This window comes from Monodelphis domestica, chromosome 4, assembly GCF_027887165.1.
Source record: "Monodelphis domestica isolate mMonDom1 chromosome 4, mMonDom1.pri, whole genome shotgun sequence".
In the NCBI taxonomy this organism is placed as follows: domain Eukaryota; kingdom Metazoa; phylum Chordata; class Mammalia; order Didelphimorphia; family Didelphidae; genus Monodelphis; species Monodelphis domestica.
In genome coordinates, this window is record NC_077230.1 from 46,154,205 (window position 1) to 46,172,324 (window position 18,120).

Here is an 18,120-nt window from a genome sequence, read left to right on the forward strand (position 1 = left end):
AATAAAAGTTTATTTGAAAAAATATAGCTATGCCAGAGGAACATAAGTTCTAAATGGTAATAACAGGGCAATATACTTTCAAGTTCAGGCCTAAAGATGGAAAGTTTCCCAGTCTGGGCCGAAGACTATTTACTAGTAGTGAATTGGTGTTTTTTTAGCCACAGGAATTCAAAAATATAGTCTGTTATGTGTGGAAAAATTATGATCTACTGTGGTTAATGAAGTACCAATAAAATTACAGATTCTTTACTGATATACTGACATTTTTAGTCAGTAACATGGACATGTCATGACATCATAAGAATAGAAAAAGGTTGTTAGAACTCAACTATCCTCTTTTATGTCTCTACCTATTCTTTCCTGTTTCCTTTGCTTTTAAATGAAAAAAAACCCTTCATAATGACAAGGCTAACCTTTTCACCCCTTGATCCTGTTTCCATCTCCTTTGGAACTTCCAATTATTCCTCTTCCCTCTCTTACATTTTCAATCTCTCCTTCTACTGTCTTCTTTTCCCCCTTGATTTACCAGTGCCTTAGATCTTTCTCTCTTCCTAAAATTAAAACTTTCCCTAGACTCTGCTACTCCCCTCAAGCTGTAATTCTCCTAGATTCTGCTACTCCCCTCAAGCTATAATTCTCTCTCCTTTCCTTTATAGATAAATGTCTAGAAAAATAATTTATAATTGCTGTTTCTACTTACTCACTCACTCTTTACTCTCTTACAAAGTGATTTCCATCTTCACATTCAACTGAAGCTGCTTTCTTCACCAGCAATGTCACTTGCCTTTTTAAATCTTCATCCTCTGATTTCCCTGCAGTATGACACTGTTAACTACTGCTCCTTCTTCACATTTTTTCCCCTTTATCTCCCAAGTCAGCTTAGGAGTCTTATCTCTCCTATAAACTACTATTTTTCCTTTACTACCTCATTACTCTCCCTTCCAGGAAACACTAGTATTCCCCAAGGATCTGTCCTTTGATCTCTTCCCATTCAACACTCAACCGTTTCAGCAATTTTATCTACTCCCTAGGCAATTATCTCTATACAGAGGACTCAAAAATATTTACCTTCACTTAACTTCTCCCTAGAACTCTAGTTCAGTATTCCCAACTGTTTGCTATATATCTCCACAAGTTGTGCCAAATCTGAATACTCTAAATATGCATCATTTCATCAATATGAATTCTCCCTCTATAGACAAAGATCTTAAGGCCTCCATGACTTAGTAGAGGTCTTTAGGGAATAAAAGATTTAGGACTGGAAGGGACTTCATGGTTCATCTAATTCAACCTCCTCATATTACAGATAAGAAAACGAAAGCCCAGAGAAATAAAATTATGAAGAGCAATATTTTGTCTTAGGTCCTTTTGAATTATTGAGGTCAAAAGGGAAAAAATCATTTAGTTATTAATTTTGCAATGAGACTAGAGAATTTAGGTAAACTGGCCCTTGGGAGACAGACACATGATCTATTGTTGGCCTTATATTTGAAGCTAGACAGGGCTTTGCTATTCCAATGGAGTACAAGCTCTTGCCTTCTAAGAACCCAAGGACAATCCTATGTTCCACTTTCTATGCTCTAGTGAAACATCAGAGTATGTTTCTGTTGATAGAACTATCACTTTCTCAGTCACCACTGATTCCTCCATTAGCCCCCATATCCAGTTGCCAAATCATGTGAATTCTGTAATCTACAATAGCTCGGTTCTCTCTGTTTCTTCTTTTCTATAGCCATTTCCTTGTAGCTATTCATGAGCTTCTTAAATTTTTATTAATACCTTTTATTTTTGTATAACCTACTTTCCCCAACACATCTCTACTCCTTTCCCTTCCCAAAAGGCAACTCTCTTTATAACAAAGAATTAAAAAGAGAAAAAATGGTTCAGCAAAATAAGTAAGTCCACAACTTTATAAAGTGTTCCACAGCTTTAGATTCCTTCCTCTTCAAAAAAAAGAATAGAGGTGCATTCTCATTTTGGGGTTCATATTGGGGAATTTATGGAACACAGTCTCATCATTCATTTCACTAAGGATACCAATTACATTCTCTTCTCAATAATCTCATGTACAATATAACGGTTAGGTTTTTTGGTAGTGGTGAAGTAGATGCCCACTAAGGAATGGCTAAACAAGTTTTGATAAATGAATTTGTCAGAATACTGAACATTGTTATGTTATGACACCCCAAAGCATCCATAGGACTCTTAGGCCTTGCCATTTGCCCTTCTGCAGTACCTTTAGGTCTTTCCATTCACTCTGCAACTGAATCTTCTTTGTGATTGGTGGTAGCTGTCCTTCATAGTCCAAGAGGACCAAAATGACATCACTGTGTCAGGGTCAATGTACAATGTGTCCCACAGTGGCTGATCAGACCAATAAAAGTTCCGAAGGTTCTACAGGTCTAGCACAAATAACCTGTATGAACACTGTGGCAGTCTCCCCTGTCTCACAATCGATACCAAAGTTCTTCAGAGAGACCTTGAGAGTGTATTGCTTCTTCTGACCTCTGTGAGAGCACTTGCCTTGTCCAAGTTCTCTGTAAAATAAGTCTTTTAGGCAAACATACGTTTGATATTTGAACAATGTAGCCAGCCCAGTGGAGTTGTGCTCTCTGCAAAAGAATTTGAATGCTTGGCAGTTCAGCTCCAGAAAGGACCTCAGTGTCCATTACCTTATCTTGCCAGGTGATCTTCAGAATCTTCCTAAGACAATTCAAACGGAATCAATTCAATTTCCTGGCATGACAGTATTAAGATTAAAATTCTCTGGAGACTGTATCTTAATTTATAATTATTTATTAAATAATAAAAAATGGGTCAGAGAAAAAGAAGCCATTCAGCCACATATGGCCAATCGCTTTGCCTTCTCTACCCACAGCCTTCTAAGCACACCTTCTAGCTCTGGATTCCCAGGAGGAAAAAAAAAACAAACCTTACTTTCTCTTTGATTTACACTCTTCAAGAAGTTCCTTTCCAAAGCCAAGAGGCATGTCTTCCTGATGCCAAGAGTCAGGAGATCTTTAGAAGAGGAGTAGAGCATGTCTACTTTTCTATACCCTACAATCTTAAAAGGTTTGTTTACAGACAGACAAAAAGCTTTATCTGCATTCTTTTTCAACTGGGGGGAGGGGGGAGAAGCAAAATTATAGCTTCAACCTTTTCTTACAGTACTAAATAAATGGGTACAAGCTAGTGTTTAATTTCCACAGCACTAGTAGACCATCCAGGATTCACAGGTATACAACAATTAAATGATCTCAAGGTTCTGAAGATCTTAAGTCTGGTAGGTAGCCTAAAACCTTTTCTCTTCTACACTTCCTTTCAGAGCCTCCAAAACACTGAGCTAGCTTTGGCAATGTATGCATCTTCATCATCTATGTGAAAATATACTGAAACTATACTGACAAGGTAAGTGTATTTATCCACAGCATTCAAAATGTCTCCATTTGCTATAACTGACAGTTCCAGCTAGGGATGGTACAGTGCAGGCTTGAGGAAAAACTTTTTTCTTGATTTTAATTATCAGCCCAAAATTAGAACAAGCAGCAGAAAATCAACTCATACTCCTCTACATCTCACTCTAGAGGCAGTACTGAATGCACAATTATCTGTTTCCATAAAGTTGTGCACCAAGTTTCCCTCTATTTTAGTCACCATTTTACTTATATGTGATGTCTCCCTCAAGATCTCCTTGAGATCAGAGGCAATCTTTTTCTATTTATATTATTGACACTAAGTACTTGTAAATAAATGCCTTTTCATCTTTTTGCTTATAACATTCAGCTTCAATATTTTGTTACTGTTCTTTCTACTAAAATTGTAGTCACTGATATTTTCCTGGGTTTGCTCACTTCACTTTTTAACAGTTCCTGTAAGCAAATCTTTTTAGTCCCCGCAGTATTCTACATAATCATTGTTCTTCATATCATTCTTTAAGACTTTATTAAGCTTTTGCTATGTGCCAAGTACTATGTTAAGTGTTGAGGATGCAAAATAAAAAGTGAAGCAGTTCATGCCCTCAAAAAGGTTATATTCTAATGATAGAGATAAATAACACACACACACAGAACAACATTCATATTTCACAACTTGATGGTCATTTTCCAATCAAAGGATCACAGATTTGAAGCTAGAAGGAACCAACCAAAGTCCAAATCTTTCATTTTACAGATGAGGAAAGTAAGGCACAGAGGATATCTAATGTAGGATTTGGACCTCATATCCCATGTAGGATTAGGACCTAGGTCTTCTTGTGTCCCAAGTCCCATGACCTATCATATATTGTCTCTCAGTGTGCATTTCTTTTCTTTCTAGATCTTTATTATAACAAAAAAAAAAGCATTCCAATAAATATTTTGGAATATATGTCTCCCCCATCCCCATTAACAACTTCCTTGGGGCATTTTCCAGCAATGGAATCTCTGAATTAAAGGGTATGGATATTTTAGTCATTCTCTTAGCATAATTCCAAATTTTTTGGACAGACTGTTAGACCAAATCTCAAATTCACCAATGGTTTATCAATATGCCCATCTTTCCACAAACCCTCTAACAATGACTATTTCCATCTTTTGTTACCTTGGTCAATTTGCTGGTTATGAGGGAAGAATATAAAGTTGCTTTGATTTTCATTTCTCATTTCACACGGTATTTAAAAGTATGAGTCATCTTTTCAGAATTGTTTTTTCCTATTTTTTAACCACTTACCTATTGGAAGTTGGTCGTGTTTGTGTGTGTTATTTCCCTAGATCTTGAATATCAGACACTTACCAAATATTTGATAACAAAATTTCCCCCTCTCCCAATCTTAATTTTGAAAATTGCAAGGAGATCAATTAAATTTGATATCAGGAAAAACTTCTTAACAATTAAAGCTGTATCAAAGTGGATTGGCTAGCCTAGAGATGTAATGGAGTCTTCAAGAAGAGGTTGAATAACCAACGACTTGTCAAATGTTACGGTGGGAATTTCTTCATGCATAGGCTGGACTAGATGGAAATTCTATCCAATTCTCAAATTCTACGATTCCAGAATGTAATAACCTAAATGGTTTTCCTTACCCCATATCTTGGTCTCATCCAATCCATCAATCACAATATTACCATAAGTTTAACAATGTAATACTCTATGGCCTCATTTTATTATTAAAAATTTTAAGTGGCTTCTCACTGCCTACCAAATAAAATATTAATTTCTTATCCTGGTATTCAAAGCACTCTGTAATTGGGCTCCAGTATAATACTCTCTTTCCTATACTATAAAACCCAAATTAGACTCACTCTCCTGTCATTCTCATCTTAAAATTTCCCTATCTTTATTCCCCTTATCCCTAAAATTGAGTTGCTTCAGATTTCTAAATAGAGTGGTATATCTCTCCAGCTCTAAATTTCTTCCTTCAAGGTCTAACTGACATACCACTTCTTTCATGAAACGCTCTCTGTTCTTCTCAGGTGAGAGACTTCACCCAATCCTTTCTCAGAGCACTTTATCTCTTCTCTGCATCTATCATGTATTGTCTTATAATACTGTTGTTCCTATACAAATCTTAATCCCACTACTAGACTGCAATCTCTATAATGACAGGGTTTTTGCTTTATTTCATGTTTGCATATCAACCCTACCCCAGAACATTTCCTTGCATAGAGTAGATACTTTTAAAACGTTTGTGGATTTGAATTAATTGAACCAACTCTCCCAAGTTCAAAGATAAATATTTTTTCATTTTAATTTGTCTAATTTATAAGCCTGTTGCCAGATGAAAGAGATTTTTACCAATAACCTCTATACCTATGTAAGTAGGCATCTTAAACATCTCGATAAAGTTAATATTGATACTTCTCAACCTTTATATGTTCCCTTGCTTTCTCTATGGTACCCTTATCTCCTCTTCCCAAAGAAGCTGCCATCATCAGTTTTTACAATAAGGACTCCATGGTATGGCTCTCACACACTCCCCCCCAACATCTTCCAGTCTAGAAAAATTTAATTTATCCCAATCAGTTAGGATGTGGAAAATCTTGGACAATCTTTCTCCTTCCCTCTTATGCTATAGGACTATAGAGTCCTATCATCTAGTAATGAAAGAGTTCCTGAAACAACACAAGTGACATCAAAAAACAAACCATGGCGGAAAGGGGAAGAAAAGCAGTATAGTCACAATCTGTACTTCTATATTGCTTCTTTATCTCATTCATGGTCTTTATGACACCAAAGACGGAGTTGAGATTCCACTTATGGGGGAATAGCTAGGTGGCACAGAGGGTAGAATTCCAGATGGAGTCAGGAAAACTCCTCTTTCTGAGTTTAATTCTAGCCTCACACACTTAATAGGTGTGTGACCCTGAGCAAGTCACTTAAACCTGTCTGCCCCACTCTCCTTATTTATAAAATGAGCTAGAGAGGGAAATAGCAACCCCCTCTAGTAACTTTGCCAAGAAAACTCTAAATGGGGTCATCAGAGTAGGGCATAATTAAAAAAAACAACTGAACAACAATAACAAAATACTTATGTGAGACCAATTCAATCACATTCATATAGTGTGCAATATTTTAAAAAGTATCCCTAGACATTTTTTTTTAAACCCTTACCTTCACCCTTACCTTCCATCTTGGAATCAATACTGTGTATTGGTTCCAAGGCAGAAGAGTGGTAAGGGGTAGGCAATGGGAGTCAAGTGACTTGCCCAGGGTCACACAGCTGGGAAGTATCTGAGGCCAGATTTTAGTCTAGGCCTGGCTCTCAATTCACTGAGCTATCCAGCTGCCCCCTATCCCTAGACATTTAAAGGACACAAAGATGTGTGGACCAATTCCTGCTGTTAAGGAATTTATGATCTAGTGTGAGTATCAAAGTCACCTGACTGGGATTGCTGGTGATCTATACTGAGAAGATCCTAAAAATACTGTGAATTTTAAAACTATTCCACCCTAATCAGACCATTCTTTAGAAGATCTGATTTAGCTATTTCCTGATCAATAACAATGGAGATACTTGGAATAACAGAATCAGGTCTTAAAAACTCTACATTCACCCTTCTACATACACCCTTCTTAGTTTAACAAGATTAGGGAGGTCTGCATCAAACTCAAGATTTAATTATCTGAGGAAATGGCCTTCAACAGACATGTGCAAAAAAAAAGGACAGACCTCTGGGCTGTCCTAAGTCAAGCTAAGTTATCATTGGTACAGATGAGATGTAGGAAAGTGATGTAAAACTGTCTATATAAGGCACATCACTTCCTGTCTCATCTTGGCATGGTGGTGGCTATTGTCTGAGTTCGGTGGTGAGTTTTGCCCTGGAGCTGATTTCAGGTTCGGGCATCTTAGCTGAGCCCCTTTGGAGGTCAGGCTGATTCTTTCCTCCTTCATACTCCAAAACCTTGTGGGGGAGAAAAACCTACTCCTTTCCTTCTTCCTTCTCCTTAATCTCCTCCACTATCAATTAAAACAACATAAAATTTCCAGCTGACTTGGTTTTTTCATTACGATTTTATAAATTAAATCCTTGGTGACCAAAATTAATTATACATTCAGTCTCAGCCATAATTTCACCTTTACAATACCACATTCTAATTTCATAGAATCAAAGCTCATAAGCATAGAAGGGATTGTTTCATTCTTTGTAATTATATTATTAGTAATGTCACAGTTGTTAGTTCCAAATAATTTAAATGTAAATCAAAACAATGCCGTTTCACCTCGTGCCCCATAACCTGGCAAAAATGATTTATATATTTATATACTTCATTGTTGATGAAACTGTGAAATGGTGTAACCATTTTGAAAAGCAATATTATGTATGTATGTATGTATGTATGTATGTAAATAAAGTGATTAAAAAGTCTAGACCTTCTAATCTAGCCTAAGATATGTCCTAGCTCTCTGACCCTGGGTAAGTCACCTAACCCCAGTGGCCTAGCCCTTGCCATTCTTCTGCCTTGGAACCAATACTTATTATCAATTCAAAGAAAGCAAGGGTTTCAAAAAAGTGTCTATACCTTTTGAACCAGAAATACTATTACTATACTTATACTCCAGGAAAGCCATTGATAAGAAAAAAATTTCCCATATACTCCAAAATAATTATAGTAGCACCTGTGATATAGATAAGAATTAGAAAGTGAAGATACCAGTTAGAGAATGGTTACACAAACTGTGGTACATAATGGAATATTACTGTGCTATTAAAAATATATGTGATAAACAGAAATATGGAAAGATCTATACGAACTGATGCACAGTGAAGTAGAGCCAAAAAACAACCCCCAACATACACAATAATTTCAACAATGTAAAATGGAAAGAACAATAACAACAAAAAATCAAAAGCATATATAACAAAATTATAAAGAAAAAGCAATATTCAAATGGAGAGAAATGAAGATATCTCTGACCTACATTGTGGTGGTCCACATGTGTTACACATTGAACATGTTTTCAGGGGCTTTTTCAATATATCAGTTATATATATAAAAAGATATATATATACATATACATATATATATATGTATATGTATATGTATATATATATGTATATATATATATGACTTGTCCCCCCTTTAAAAAATATACTATTTGTTTATGATATCTCTCTAGGAGGGGAAAGAAGGAAAGGGATACTTGAGATAACTGTGGTAATATAAGAAATAAAAAATATATATGTAAGAAAACAACTTATTAAAATCGTATTTCCAGAGCCTAGCACAGTACCTGGTACATTTATAGTAGACACTTAATAAATGCATTTTGATTGGTAAATCTAGGATTGAAAGAGAACTCAACAGTCACCTAGTCCAACCCCTTCATTTTTACAAATGGCAAAACTGAAATCCAGTGAGTTTATACTTTGCCTAAGAGCTCACAATTAAATCTAGGTCTTCTGATTACAGAGCCAGTTTTCTTCCCAGTTCTTCACTGAAGTGGCTGACTTTTAACATTTTTCACAAGGTACATTCATTTTAGCTACATCATAAATTAAGTGAACTCTACTGGGTTAACCTGAGACACCAGCCACTACTAATAACATTGTTTCTAGATTAAAATCTGTAGTGTGTTAAAACAATCAACCTACAGATGATTTAAACTAGAGACTTTTACTCTTTTCTTTTTAAATGAAGACTTCTGGTTGCAACAATGATATTTCAATGAAAAAGTTATTAAAGTCAAACATTGCTAGATAATGAACACTCAACAGTATATACATTATATATAATGGGGCAAAAAGAATCTGAACATTCTAGTCTTGCCTTTGCTACTAAAGTAGGTGAAGTTAGTAGGTTTGGAAAAATCATGTAAGGCCACATTTTCCTCATCTGTGTATGACAGACTATAATCCTAGGAAATTTCTACAGTCCCTTCCCATTTAAAAACCCAATTCTATAAATTAGTGAGAAAAACAAAGACAGCAGAAAGAAATAGGAGGAATGTGTGTGTGTGTGTGTGTGTGTGTGTGAGAGAGAGAGAGAGAAAGAAAGAGAGAGAGAGAGAGAGAGAGAATACATAGGGAAGGAGGGGTAAAAACATAACGAACAAAATGCTCAAGGATACAAAAAATAAACCAAGTTTTGTTTGTAAGGGTAGAAAGATAGCACAATAGATAGACCACCAGGCCTGGAGTTCAGAGGACCTAGGTTCAAATTTGAACTCGGATATTTCCTAGCTATGTGACACTAGGCAAGTCACTTAAAATTTAATTGACTAGCCCTTGCCACTTCTGTTTTAGAATTGATACTAAAATAGATGATATGGGTATGTGTATGCATATACATCTACATGTAAAATTTAAAGAAGTTATCTATCAAATTGTTACAGAGCAATTAAATAAATGAAATTTCCAAGTAGTTGTTAGGGAGTTATAAACTTAAGCCACTTTGAAAAAAGTTAATGCTGGAAGTGGGAAGGAAAGGAAAAATCTTACAGAATCTCAAGAATGTAACTAGAAAATATTTTCAGTAACTGGACAGATATTTTAAATGCTTACTTTTGAAAAACCTAACTAGTTAATAGGAACTTTGTAATTCATAATCTACACATGCAATTTTCTGTGGAAAAATACTACACTTCATCTTTAGAATTCCCAATTGAATGGTTTCTCAAGAGTAAAAAAAGACTAAATTACAAAATGTGAGGTGAATTCCTTTAACCTTAAACTGAGAGGAAACTATTATTATCTCCTGCTTTAATAAGCATGCCACTGACTAAGGGAAAGTCTCCTACTTTCACTAAACATGAATAATTATTTAATAAAAAAAAGTAAAAAGAATATGTTCTAAGCAATGGATGACAAACATTAAAACTGTGTTCTCTTTTCACTATCCTTGAAGTATTATTGCTATTTATATCCCAGAAATTCCTAACAGCAAGAACTCACAAGGGACCAATAAGGTAAGAACTCTGATGAGGGAAAACGGATGAGAACAATTAGAGGCAAAGGATTCAAATGTTATGATTTATGTTATAAAGCTGATATTCTGATTCCAAGGCCCAAAACCTGCAATTATAACAATGTAGGAAAATGTAAAATACATATGTGAAAAACCCAAAGTGGTTAATAGAAGCTTTCATGTTCTTCCTACATTCATTTTTAAATTATTTAAAATCCTATACTTTTCAAATGTAACAGTTGCTTTCTCAGACACTGGGCACAAAATTTACATTCCCCCTACCTCAAAATGACTACATTAGAGATATGGAGGGGGAATAAACTTCATAAATCACCTAGTCCAATCCCCTCCCTTGATACAGATACAGAGGAAACTGGGCCCTAGGAAGATTATGACTTGCCATAAACTTCAATGGTAAGATTTGATCCCAGCTCATCTGACTCTAGAAGCAGTACTCTTTCCACTATACCACATTGCCTCCTACAGAATACGCAGATATGAATGAGTTGAGATTTTCACAGTTGAAGAGAAAAGTCACTAGAATAAGATCATGTGGCTTTATATTTTAGTCAATAAAGGATTTTACAGTAACACCATGAGGTAGGTGATGCAAAAATTATTATTCCCCTTCTGTAGATAAGGAAACTAAGGCTTAGAAAGATTAAGTGAATTATTACCCATTATAGGTAAAATAAAGGACAGAAAAAGCATTCAGACCCATGTCTTCTGACTCCAAGTCCAGTGTTTCTTCCCATAACATACTACAATCCAGAGTTTGTTTGCTAGTAAAACAAATCTAGAAACCAGTTATCAAATTGGAAACAATTACTGCAGTTGAAGAGAACTTACATACGTTTGGGGATCTTTCTCCTAAAATAAACATAATGATTACAACTATCTAAATAATAATAACAACAACAAAATCTTTAAAAAGTGCACAAAAGAAAAACTAATGGAGAAGTCATGGAAATAAAATTAGCTTGAGTTTCTTAAAGTATATGTATTTGTGTGTGTGTTTTAAAACATTTCTAAATATAAACTGTAAATAATGTTGGTTTATGGATTCCTGGGTAATTTTATGAAAATTCTTATTTGGATATTTGAATATTTGTTAATGGTTACTAATGTAAATGTCTTTAAAATGTTGTTTTACATGAAGTCTCTTACCTAATAGAGGACTGCTCATTATTAGGTTTAGAAGTGCTCCAATAGTGATGTCATTAAAAAAATCCACTAGCTTCTATAATCTATAGAGAGCAGATCCAGAGAGAATACTAGCAAGAACTTCTATTAAGAAATAGATACCAAAATCTTATAAATTACATACCAACAAAAACAGAATTATCTATTTCTTATTTTTTTCACAAAAGGTATAATAATTAAAATGCTCATCTCTGAATGACTGAGGTCTGACATAGGTCTACTTTGAAGATCTATTACCTAATCATGTTACCTGCCCTCTCAATATGGAGGGATGGGGGAGAGAAGGGTTGAAGGGAGAAAGAAAATTTGGAACTCAAAATTTCTTTTAAATGAATGCTAAAAATAAATTAATTTTTAAAAAGTTTTTATAAACACTTAAAAGTACTTAGTTTCAGCTCATCAGTTAAAGTCAAAGATAAAGTCAGAGATAAAGTGTAAAATCCCATTATTCTTATTTCAATGAGAATTATAGACTAGTTCATTAAGCCGGATGAAATTAAAGAACCAATAGTTTTCAATTCTGAAAATAATGTTTTTTACTTTTCTTATTCCTTTAACCTCACGGTGTTTCCTAATGAAACCAAAAAGCAAATCAACAGTTTCATTCCTGAGACATAATTATCAATTCTCTTAAGATTTTGAAATAACAGTAAGCAGTACAACATATATATTACCTACAACACTTATGAGTAAGATGTTACAGTACATCAATTATTCTTAATTCTGGCATCTATAATACCCTGTCTTCCATTTCTCTTCATTTCAGAAATGCAAGATTTTCAAGCATTATAACAGAGCAAATAATCTGTAGTAAATAAAATTTTAGGAAGGAGCAAAGGCTAATTCTGTTAGCTGTTACATTTAAGTATCATTTTATGAACAATATGTTTACATTCACTAACTTGAGTCTCAACACCAAAATGAGGCTCAGAAAAATTTTTTTAAAGTAGCACTATACTCAAAGAAACTATTTAATACATAAATCTAGGCCACCTGACTAAATCTAATGCCTTTTCTACTTAACAACAGTCTTTTATGAATGGAATCCTTACAAAATCCTGTAATAATCAACAGAGTAGTTCTGATAGTAGCTTCCCAGGTTTTGGCTCCAGGGAACAAGAAGAAAGCACAAAGAGTTGAAATTATCACTGAACACTTCTGTGGGAATTTTATATTTGGAATATGGTTTTAAACTAATGCATCTTATATTTTTTAGTAGGCCCTGATTTTGGTATTCTACTACTACAAACTTATAATGGTTTTAAGATATTTTACTGCCTTTTAAAAACACCATAGCATGCTGAGATCAAATGGGATTAAGACAATAGAAAATTTGTGAATTTTAAAAAATGTTTTAAATAAAACATCTTCTATCTTTTTTTAAAAGACAATTCACCCACCTACACAGCATTGTAAAATAATTTATGAGTCAATTTGTCTTTTGACCAATCCAAATTACACATTTTATTTTGGTTACATATAAAATGAATATCATATTGATGTCATTTAAATATATATATTAAATATTTTGTAAATGAGCTCAGTAAACTTGGTCTACAAAAATTTGGTCGTTTTCACATGCATTCCCTTTGGGAACATGTATTGAATTACATTTAAAAAGAAAAACAAATCAAACTGATGCTGACCTGTAACAGTCTCTCGAGTTAGGTTTTTTTTTTTTTAATATTTGTATGTACTTAGAACTAGTTAAGGCTCAGTTCTAAAACAAGTAAAGCATATGACTATCAATTTCTTCATTTATAAAATAAAGAAGTATGCTTTCTAAACTGTAAGGAATTTATTAAAAATGTGAGTTACTATTAGTTTATATCTCTATAGTAATTAGGGATGCATAGATGCACTACTGTACCTGTAACTCAAGAGCATCTTCAGATTTCATGTAATTGTGCACTTTATACTGACCATTAGTCTGCTTAAACCAGATTAAATGGGACACCTTGGGGAAATTATTTTACTAAAAAATTTTTCTTTCTTAATTGCAATTTACTTTACAAATGTAAAAGTACTTTAAAGATAATGTGCTATAAAGGATTATAGTTCACATAATCAAAACAACTTAAGATAATAGTTTACATTAAAAAGTGCCTTAAAGACAAGTCTGATTAACAAAAAATTAGAAATTGTTTGCAGAAACAAAACCATGCAGAGATTAGAGAAACGGTTTTCTAGTAGAATTTTTTGTAATCAGTTTCTCTGATAAAGGTCTTATTTTCAAGATGCATAAGATACTACTTCAAATTTATTAGAGCCATTCCCCAGAATAAAAGGAGTCAAAGAATACAAACAGGCAGTTCTCAAGAAAAGAAATACAAAAATGTTTAAATACTATAAATAGCTAAAAATTAGAAAAATGCAAATCAGAGCAACTCTGAGGTTCCACTTCATACCCATCTGATTGGCAAAACTAACAAAAAAGGGCACAATAATGGAGGACAGGTGGATCTGGGAAATGGTCCAATTATTCAGAAAATCAATATGGAACTGCACAAAAAGTTACTAAATTGTGCATCCCCTTTGACTCAACAGTACTACTACTAAATCTGTAACCCAAAGAAATCAATGAAAGATGTATAAAAATGTATATTATAGCAGCTCTCTTTGTAGTAGCAAAGAACTGGAAACCAAGGGGGTGCCCAGAAGTTGGTTAGTAGCCAAAGAGATTAGAGTATATAGAAGTAATGGAATACTATTGTGCCATATGAAATGATGAAAAAATATTCTGAGAAACCTGGGAACATTTGTATGAACTGATGCAGTGTAAAGTGAACAGAACTAGGCGAACAATTATACAGTAACATTGTCAAGGCAAACTACTTTTTTAAAAAATCTTTTTTAAAAAAATGTTATCTGGATCTTCCACTCTTTCTCCCCATCCTCAACAGAACAATCTTTTTAAAAATTGAAATAATATCCTCATAACAAATATGAATGGTCAAAAAAAAAATTCATATATTGGCCATGTCGGAAATCACACTCATTTCATAGAGGAATACTACTTTGAAAGATTTAAGAATTCTCATTAAGGAAGTGCCCAACCACAATTCCAGAGCACCAAAGAGGAAACATGTTATTCATCTCCAGTTAAAGAGGTGATGGACTCAAGGTGCAAAATGAGGAATACAATTTCTGGACAAGGCCAATGTAAATTTTTTGGGGGGGGCTTCACTATGTATATTTCTTACAAAAGTTTCTTTGGTGGGGGTTTTTCCCCCAATGAAGAGAATAGGAATAAGGGATAGGAAGAGAAAATTATTTTTTTAAAAGAAATAAAAGAATTAAAAAATTTTTAAAGCTCATGGCCAAATGGCTCTGTTTGATTCAGTAAAATTTAATGAATGCCTACTGCATGCAAAGCACTGTGGTAGAGCACTAACAATTGGGAGTGATGGACAAATCAGCAAAGCCATCTTTTAGGAGATGGTACTTGAACTGAATCTAGAATAAAGTTAGGAATCCTAAGAACCTGAAGGTTAGGAAAGAATATAATTTCGGTCACTGTGGAAAGGCACAGATGGGAGATGAAATGCTGAATTCAGAGGATAGCAAGAAGGCCCATTTGGCTGTATCACTATATAAAATGTCTAGAATTATGTAAGAAAATAAATGAGGTAAAAAAGTCAAGCAAAAAGTTGCTACATGTTACATTGCTCTCTTCGATGTTAAAATCTCAAAATATGGAAGGGAAAGACTTGTATCCTTTAGAATATATTTACAAAGTTTCCAACTATAACCATCATCTCAAAAAATGTAGCAATCTTGCACGACTCTAAGAAATGTGACTCTGTAGGGATTGGGGGGGAGGGGGGTGTAGTGCTTTCAAAACAGCAAATACATCAGGCCAAAAGAATTTTTTAACCATTTTAATGAATAAAAAGCTAATGACAAATTAAGGATCGGGGCATAACAGAAACTATAAATCCAATGTAGTTAAGAAACCTAGCTCTAATAACTTTCTTACAGAAATATTTCAAAAGGGCAGAGCCCCTGAGGTTTCCTAAATAGTTGCTTTCTCCAAACTCCTCTCTCAAAGATTAGGCAGGTGAGACAAGATACACACCTTGATGGTCTTGGTCCAGTTAAGAGTGGACTGGCATCTGCATCAGGAAAAGCACCTCCGCCATTGGTATTAATAGGCGTCCCCGGATTCGGTCGAAGAGGGAAGACCCAGGGCTGCACAGGCCATTAAGACTGAACCCTCCTCGTCCTCCTGCTACTGCTCCTCCTCTGGTTCCTCTCACCTCTAGAGGGGCTCCTCCCTCCAGGCTGGGACCGGGGCACCTCGAGGAGGCCAGCGTGGGGGGAGCCTGCGCGCCGGCTGCTGGGGTGGCTGCGGCCCCCGCCGTCCCTGCCCTGGGGATAAACAAACCATTCAGTCTCCCGGGGTGTCCCCCCCACGTCCTCGCCCCGGGGATACCGGCATCGCTTCAGAGGGACGAGTAACGAAAATAACGGCAATACCTGCAAGAGTAACTCGGCTGGGGGGGGGGGGGGTAATAGGCAGCCGGGGGCGGCCGGCTAGCGGAGAAGCCGGGGCTGGGGGAGGGAGTCTGGAAGGGGGGGGGGGACTCGGGAAAAGGAGCCGCCCGCCTTGACCCTAGCAGCACAGCTCGTCCCCGCGCCTCCCTTGAGGGTACCGAGCTCAGCCACGCCGGGAAGGCGAGCTCCTCCCCGCGCCGCCGCTTACTCCCCAGTGACCGTATGACCGTGGGCCGGAACCGAAGCCGGCAGCCGCCGCGGAACCCTGCCCGGGGTCGGCCAAGACCACCCCCCCCCCCGACCGTAGCTGCTCAGTTCGCCCGCTGAATTAGTCAGTTCGTCTGCTCCTCAATTGGGTCGGTCCGTCGCCGCGGCAGCGCCGGAGACTCCTAGGGTGAAACCCGCGAAGGGTGGAGGGGGAAGAGAAGGGGGTGGGGAACAAGAGGAGGGAGAGCAGAAGGGAGAGGGAAGGTATCCTCGGCCGCCCCCGCCCCCTTCCTCTCTCCATTCCCGGAAAGGCCGTGAGGCTGAGAAAGAGGTCGGAAGGAAGCAAGATTAGTTTCCCCAGAGCAACAACGGCAGCCCTGACCGGTATTTACCTTCCCCCTGGTACAGCGCCAGCGCCGCCATCTTTCTTTCTAACGCCAGGCACCGCGCGTGCGTCACTTCCGCCGCCGTCGCCACCGCCACCGCCACCTGTGGGCCGAATACACTAACCAGACTGGGCTCGGGAGTAACCGGACACTGAGCGAGAGGGACTGAGGTGGCGCCGGCCCACGTATCATACCGTCATCATCCCCCACCCCCCTCCCGCCTCCTGCTATTCACCCAAATCCTCTCTACTCTGGGCCCTCCGAAAAAGGCTGTCGACCCACTACGGAATAAATATCGTCCGACTTCCCCTCACTCTGCCCCAGCCTAGATCCCAAGGGAACCCCTGGATGACGGACTATAACTATAAAATTAAAACTCCTGAGGGTTACTGTTGCCTTTCATAGCTCTGCTCTGTCGGCTGATCCCAGCCTAGGTAGCGGCCTTTAGGGCTTCTACGGTGTTTTAAGGCTATCAAGCGCTTGTTTTTGTGCGTGTGTGCACAAGGGGTTTAGCACCTGGCCATTCGCCAGAGGCAAAGATGTTCGTTATTTCACTCCGGGTTGTCCCTAATGTGTACTGAAGATACATGCAGCTCTTTAGGTTATAGGAACGAATAGTAAATCCCCTTTCGACCAAGTGGATGGGAGTGTAGGGAGAAAGGCCAAAGAGAAAAGGGAAGATGTTGAGCACGGACACAGTTTCAGTGTTTTAAAAATGATTACACTCGAATTAAATGACATCATTTTTATAAGGCAACTTGCACTGAAGTATTGCATCACACTTCCTCTAGGCTTAGTGCACAACAATTACATGTTAAGCACTACATCTCCCAGTGGTGGATAATTTATAGAAAATGGCAATATGCATCATTCAGAGAAATGATTTGAGCGATCTAAAACACTGCTCTATTAATTTCGTCTTCACTAAAAGAAAATGGCAGAACATTTCAGAATATTTTGAGTAGGCAAGTCACAACCAATATTTATTTACATATCAAACACCCAGATTCTAGTTAAAACTATTAAAATGTTGATTTTTTTGTCTCTGTTTTTCCTCATATAAAACTGCAACATACAGCTGTTTTATAAATCTATTGATATTAGTTTTCTTCTAAGAAAGGTGAAAGAAATAAAATATTGGAAGGTCATTGTTCCAACTACAAAAATACCTTAAGAGATTCATTGTTATTAAACATAAAGGATTAAATGCCATTCTGGGTTTGGTTTTTCACTAGACGATCAACAAACATCTGGGTAAAATTAAATTATATGGACAATTTTTTAAAACCCTCATATTACTTTTCCCTAGGAAGACTAAAAACAACAGTAAATTTTCAACAGACCAAAACAATATACATTTGAAAGAAACAGATTGTATGAAATAAAAGGATGGCCATACCAAACAATTGTAAAAGTGTGAGGAAGAAACTATCTCTTAAGACCT

General features: G+C 36.5%; 1 protein-coding gene across 6 annotated transcripts in view; it reads right to left on the minus strand.

Annotated features, from left to right (window-relative positions):
• KLHL15 (kelch like family member 15) overlaps window positions 1–16,840 on the minus strand; it is a 58,953-nt gene extending 42,113 nt beyond the window's left edge. For 2 of the 6 annotated variants that reach the window (XM_056793363.1, XM_007493412.3), the window contains exons 1-3: window positions 16,683–16,840; window positions 15,665–15,957; window positions 2,237–2,703 (exon numbers count right to left, since the gene is read on the minus strand). The gene's annotated coding sequence lies outside the window, so the exon portion shown is untranslated. The other 4 variants (XM_016433380.2, XM_007493411.3, XM_056793362.1 and 1 more) reach the window with 3 other exon arrangements.
• Between the last annotated feature and the right edge of the window lie 1,280 nt (window positions 16,841–18,120).